This window comes from Clupea harengus, chromosome 13, assembly GCF_900700415.2.
Source record: "Clupea harengus chromosome 13, Ch_v2.0.2, whole genome shotgun sequence".
Lineage (NCBI taxonomy): Eukaryota > Metazoa > Chordata > Actinopteri > Clupeiformes > Clupeidae > Clupea > Clupea harengus.
In genome coordinates this window covers 10,861,755-10,868,807 of record NC_045164.1, presented here as the reverse complement: position 1 = coordinate 10,868,807, position 7,053 = coordinate 10,861,755, and positions in this window count along the sequence as shown.

Genomic DNA, 7,053 nt, shown 5'->3' with positions numbered 1-7,053 from the left:
ACCGCACTACAGCTTTGTATAGCGCACAACAGGATCCTTCCTCCTGACGCCTCTACTTCTCCTGCTCCGGTGCTGGAATGCACCGCTACACCTACACCTGATGGCTCCATTGCTCCTGCTAACTGTGACGACTCTGATCCTGAATACGTTGCTCTCCTAACTACTGCCCGTCACACTCTGTCTGCCACTGACCTCGACTCCGCTTGTGCTACATGCCCTGAGCTCACAAAACTCAGTGCACAGATAACGCGTGGATGGCCTCCTTCACCCAAAGGCCTTGACCCTGACCTGTTGCTATACTACAAGCTGCGCCTGGAACTCTCAGTCAAACAACTTTTCATTTTTCGTGGCTCTCGACTGATTGTGCCTATAGCCTTACGTCCTGACCTGATTGCCATCGCCCACGAGTCTCATCACGGGGTGGTACGGATAAAGCAACAACTATGCAAACTCTACTGGTGGCCAAAGATGGACGCTGAGGTGCTCAGTGCCATCCGCTCCTGCCAGCTATGCCAGTTGAATGACAAAACAGTTAAGCCGCGCCCAGATCCACTGCAACCAGTGCCTCTGCCAGATGGTCCATGGCAGGAGGTCTCTGGACATAGTGGGCCCATTCGACATTGCTCCTCCAGAATGCAGGTACGCAATTACACTGACCGACTACTATAGCAAATGGCCAGAGGTTGCCTTCACTCACACTATTACCACTGAAGCTGTGATCACCTTCCTGTCAACTGTGTTCAGCCGCCATGGCAATCCTCTGAGCATTGTTACAGATAATGGTGTTCAGTTCACCTCTGCTGCTTTTGCTGCTTTCCTACAAGAAAGACAAATACGCCATCACCGTTCATCTCTCTACTATCCTGCTGCCAACAGACAAATTGAGAGATTTAACAGAGTGCTTAAACAGACTGTACAGTTGGCCATTCAACAACACCAGCCGTGGAAACCAGCTGTGACTGACTTTCTGCACGTCTACCGTGCCACACCGCACGCCACCACTGGGACTTCACCTTTCCAGCTTCTCCATGGACGGCCAATGCGCACAAAGCTGACACTGCTGCCTCCTGCTTCAACACCTCCTGCTCCTACATTGACTGACATAGACATACGTCACAGGGTCAGCCAACGTCAGCACAAAATGAAGACATACACGGATGCCAGAAGTGGTGCTCGCCCTCCTGCCTTTCAAAAAGGGGACAGTGCGGGTGAGAAACCCACTACATGTTCCTAAAGGACACAGGAAGTTCAGTGATCCTCTGACAATAAGCAAGAAGCTTGGTGAGGGTACATACAGACTGAGTAATGGAAATACCTGGAATGCCTCCCACCTTCCTGACTTTCCAACCACTACACACACACCTACACACGAGGACACTAACCCCCCTGACGAAACACCTGAGCCTAGGCCCCTACGAGATACTCGCCAGCATACCTGGCTGAAAGACTGTTACTTAAGAATGATTCTTGTGATGCATACAATTGTTTACTTGCACTTTGAATCGATGACCGTTGATTGTTGACTTGATTATATGCACTATTTCTGATACACTGTTACTGTATTGATTGCACTGGAGTTATTTTAATTGCACAGTAATGTTACAGTCAAAAGGGTGAGTTGTTCTGCATATCTATGTGTTTATTATTTCAGACAGATGCATTACTTACCTGATCTAAATTAGGTTACATGTTTCCATACCTCACTTTATTCATAGGGGTTAAGCACTTAATTAGCAGTATGGATGAATGTTCTTGCCTATGGATTACAGTATCTTCATATGTGTTTTTTTATTATACATGTGCCTTCAGTAGGGTAGTTTTCTACAAAGGGGAAAATGTTGTGTCCTGTACTTTTAATGCAGCACAGGAAGTACCTATACAAGTTGTATACATGTAAAGAAGTTCTTCCTGATGATGCCATGTTAGTTCTGCCTTGAGTAAAGTACCTGTTGGTTTAGCTCTGCCTACTCCGTCATTTCTCATACATTAGAACACTACAGACTGGTTTCTTGAAGTGGTGTTATCCCCTTTCCTGTGTGCTGTCTGTATCTGTATATAACTAGTCTTAACCCTTGGCTGTTGGGGTGGCTCTGTCTAGGGATATCTCCCTTTTCCTTAGCTAGCCTGCTTCTCCACCAGTAAGCCTCAGTTCTGACTACCCCCGTCCTTCCATGATTTATGTGTGAATTGTGTGATTGATGGCTCTTTTTTTATTGTTTGTATTTGCATTTTTTGTTGGATGAAAATACATCTCCCTCTTCTTAGTATAACAAACATGAATGCCTTTTGGCTAATGCTATTGGGTTATTTACTTGTGTGAAATTCCCAGAGTGCCATCAAAACTTTTACATGGGCTAATGCCCTACAACACAACAACTTGCCACAATAGCATATTTACAAAATACCAGTGGGTAAATATGATGGAGAGTGACAGGCTAGCATTCAAATTACAAGATGTACAACAACAAGGTGGCTGCTCATAAGGTTACTATTTTAAGGTTAAGGGGAGCTATGAACCAGGGAGTTATGCCAATGATGGCATTCAGTAGTATACATAGGGGTAAATTGACTGGCACACAATATGTGCATATGGTACATCATTAGCAGAGTAGGAAATATGCTTAATAATTTAGTTTGGTGGGAATGGACAGCAGCAGGCAGAAGACACTTCCGACAGTGAAGAAGAGGGGGAGGGGAAGAGACAAAATGAGTGGACAGAGCTACTGTGTGCTAGTAGGTTGCCATATGTGTATATGTAAGTGTAAGGTATGATGGTGCGGAAGAATGTTATCACAGCCATCTGCATTTTCAGGCAATGGTCTTACCATACATGAGAAACTACACAAAGTGGAATTTAATTCATTGTTTTTTGTAATGAGCACCCCCACCAGATATGTCAATCCCATTGCGCCTCCAGTCTCAGGGTTAAAGCCCTCACATCTGACGAGAGTGCCTTACAGCATCTGCTGGGGAAAACCACAGGCCATCTGCTGTAATTAACGCTGTGCATCTTACTCGTTATGAGGAATTACTCAGGCATGTGCAAATGACTGCCTAGGCCTGCGTCTCATCTCTTTCCGGAACATGGCCGCAGTTTAACATGCACTTACTTCCACAGGTGTCAGGTGTCCTCTGGCTGTTCTGAACAACTTCAAGTCGTTCAAGTAATGATGTTTTTTACTTTCACAGCACATGAAGAGTATGTTTGTGCTAACAACATAGTTATAGTTATATACTGTAGTTATAATTTGGGTATTTGGCAAACGCTTTTGTCCAAAGCGACGTATAAAAACGTTTGATAGAAAGAAAAGAGTTATTACGACACTGAGAAATTCATTATTGTGCATAACAATATGCATACTAATAGCTATACATATGAGATTTAATGAAATACTGTGTATTTGGGTATTTCCTGTGTTTGTGTTTACTGTATTGACTGTGCAGTGCCCCTGTCTTTATTGGTTTAAGGTAGGGCTGAACGATTAATTGCATTTGCGATTTAATCGCGATATGATAGAGCGCGATTTTCTAACCGCAACGTTCGCAATTAAAAACGTGGTCTAAAAAAAAAAAAAGTGTTTAAAAAGTGCATGCCTTGTGTTTATTCTTACAATGACTTTGTTTAAATTACTTAAATGCACTGTGGCAAAGCCACCAATTTGTTGTTCTTCATTCTGTAATGAGCAGTTAAATAAAAATGTAAAATGTGGGAAATAATATTTTACACTAAATGTATCTAATATTGTGTTGGTCATATTTAAATTATTCATTACGATTTGTTGGGAAAAAAATTAGGATAAAATAAAAAAACTCGCATATTAAATCGCAATCGCAATATTTTGGGGAAAAATCGCAATTAGATTATTTTCCCAAATCGTTCAGCCCGAGTCTAAGGCTGATAAATATGTATTACTTAGGTCCTCGTGAGAATTGTCAAAAATGCCATGGAAACAACATTCATTTCAGAAACAGTGGGCAACGTTAGAGTTTACCAGCATATCTAAGGTCATCCTTTTGATTCAATCTGTGGGTGTTTTCCATTTTTATTTGATATCTTTTTAATAACCAGAGAGAAGAGAAAACTACATATACAGTTCCTCACTACATATATATGTATATTTTAATTTAATATTCCTCACTCCTACACCCTGTAAACTGCTGCTAGCCCTTCATTTAAATTTAAATTGTTGTTACTGTGTTATATGTTATATGTTATTTTTTAATCTTGTGCCCATCTACTGCGTAAATGTTGCCTACCAGGTCACAAGAATTTCACTGCTCTGATGACGCTAAGCCATTCGGTGCATGTGACAAATAAAACACTTGACTTTGACTTTGACTTTAAAAGGGTCAAGGAGGGATGGACATTCTTCTGAAAGTACTTCATTACCTTACGCCTTGAAAAGGGGACATCATTTGGAACATTTCTTTGCACAACTTCCTCAAAAGGGAGGTGACACCATATGACAATAGGAGCCATCCATTTTCTATTGACTGTGAATTTGCAAATAACTTTTTCTTGTTGAATTCATCCACACCACGGCTGAAATTACATTTCCATTTTGCCTTGGCCTATGACTCTTCCCGTTGCTGTGGTGAATGGGAAGGGCTGTATAATTTGACTGGTTCTTAAAAAATGTTGGTGCCGCCAGGGGGCATGGATCAGAATGGACAGGGACAAAGATGTTTCTGTTTTTGATGTTTTTTTTGGGAAATCAAACAGGCAGTTTGTGATGTGGTTGAGAAAAATGTGTGTGGTTCTGAAACAGAGAAATACTTGTTAAATAAGTAAACAATTAAACAAGGCTACGCATACATACAAGCCACAGCTAAACATATGGGAAGCTAATATATCTAAGAGATAAACATTGTCCACCGTGTGCAAAGCACAAACGGACCTAATAATTACCAAATAAAAGCCCTTTGTGCTTAAAAGGCAACACCTTCATCTGACACATTCATCGTCAGAACACGTACAAGGACAGAACACGGATGCTAACTAACATTTCTGTGGATGGCGACATACATTCCGCCATTAGTCCTTAGAGATCTGTAAGCCTCATGAGGAATAGTTTGGTCTTGTTGTCAATATGCCTTTAAAGCGCCATGAGTTTTTGTTCTAGAGACGTAAAAATAACACCCCCAGAAACTAAAAATACTAAATAAATTAGCACTTTGCAAGGAGAATAGAACTAAAATCTTGCACATTTCAGTCTCTGAGTGAGGTAGCAGCTCCTAATGACCCAACCATTAGCAAATGAGGGCTATTCATATGGTATGGTATGGTATGGTATGGTATATGATGGTAAATCAGTGATCGCTGTTGGGTCATGACGTGGCAAGAAAACCTGTGGGGGGCAGAGAGCCACAAAGACATTCCAGGGCCATCATCTAATGGCCATTGTCTTTGTGAGATGAGCCATAAGCAGTCCCAGGTGTATCTCATAATATTCATTGTGTAGGGACACTGGTTTTGGAGAAGAAAAGGTTACTCTGAAGGTATTAATATTTAGTATGAAAACCACACACTTTCTGAATGCTAAAATTGCCTATGTATAGCATAAACACCTAAGTTTACAAGGTTCAAAAGTCTTTGCCAGAAATCTTTACAATATATTTTTGAAGTCTGAGCACCTCTGAAAGTAGTTATTTTGTAAGGGTATGTATGTTTATGTTTGATTTAAATAAAAAAATATTTTACTACATTCCTTTTACTTTCATGTTATTATTGCTGAGGTCTTCTAGAATATTGACAAAGTTTGTCAAGCACACAGTCTTGCAAACAGAGCACAAAAAACACTATTTACATAGGTACACAATCTATTTAAAACCCTGCAGTTCTCTGCAATGCACAGGGCAACTGCACTCCTGTCCAAACTTTTTTGGCCAACAAAAATGACTTCCGCCTTCCTCCGGTCACGTCGGATATATGTAATGCATTTCTGATTGAGTAATGCATTTCTGATTGGTTGCTTCTGGGAAAGCCAATCCAACCTGTCCCCGGGAGGTCGATCCAATTGATCATTTGGAGGCAATGGTTCATTCATGAAGTTTGACTCCAACAACATCAACAAGCAGAAATGTGCTGTGATTTTCTGAGGAAGAATGCCTGATTTCTGCCAATTTCTGAAGACACTTTAAAATGGGGTCTAACAGATAGTTGTTAGTATTCCACTGGTTTAGAGGAATAGTTTGTCACAATCAGAGATTGATTAATGGGAGCCTTTTCTCATTTGCTGTCTGTGATTGTAAATCTGTTGCTTGAGGTAAATCACAGCCACACATCCGAAACCCAGACCACAGAGATATAGTTCTGTACCTTCTGGTCTGGTCTAAATACAGTTCACTCTTAATAACTTTAACATAAATGCATGCCAACTAATTCATGTTCTACACATGGTTATTACTGTTGGCTACATTAAATCAGCGCCTAGATTCACATGCAGGAGTCTCCTGCCAGTAAAGGGTTAATTCAGTGGCATTGACGTTGTTACTTGCATAACTTGCCTTCCTGCACTTGAAATGCCAGAATGAGCCAAACAAAGGCTGCATTGCTGGGGTACATATTAGTCATCTTTACTCTTTTAATGTCAAGGGAATTGCTCGCATGCCTCTCCAGGGCATTGTTTAATTATGATCTGTTAAATCCAGTAATTGATGTTTTGCTGAACTGGGAGAGAACATGACTAGTCTGACAGGGTCCTCTGGTGAGCGGCAAATCCTGCAGGTCTTGCTGAGGTCTGGAAACATCGGATCTCCACCACTGTCCATCAACTGATATGCAATGCGTTGGCAATGGTCTCGTGAGGAAATGCTTGGGACTCACCAATCAGCGGAGGTCGGCCTGTTTCTCACATCTGTGTTTCTGACATCTCAGTCGGGTACAAATTATAACGCTCCGCACAGCCTCAAATCAAGATATTTTCCCCACTGACTCCCACCCTGTTCTCATGGGAAGAATGCCAATTTTGTATGCCATTGCATAGGCTACATCCCCTTAATAATAAACTTAAGTACACTTAAGTTTAAAGTTTAAGTTGAAGACCAGTTAAG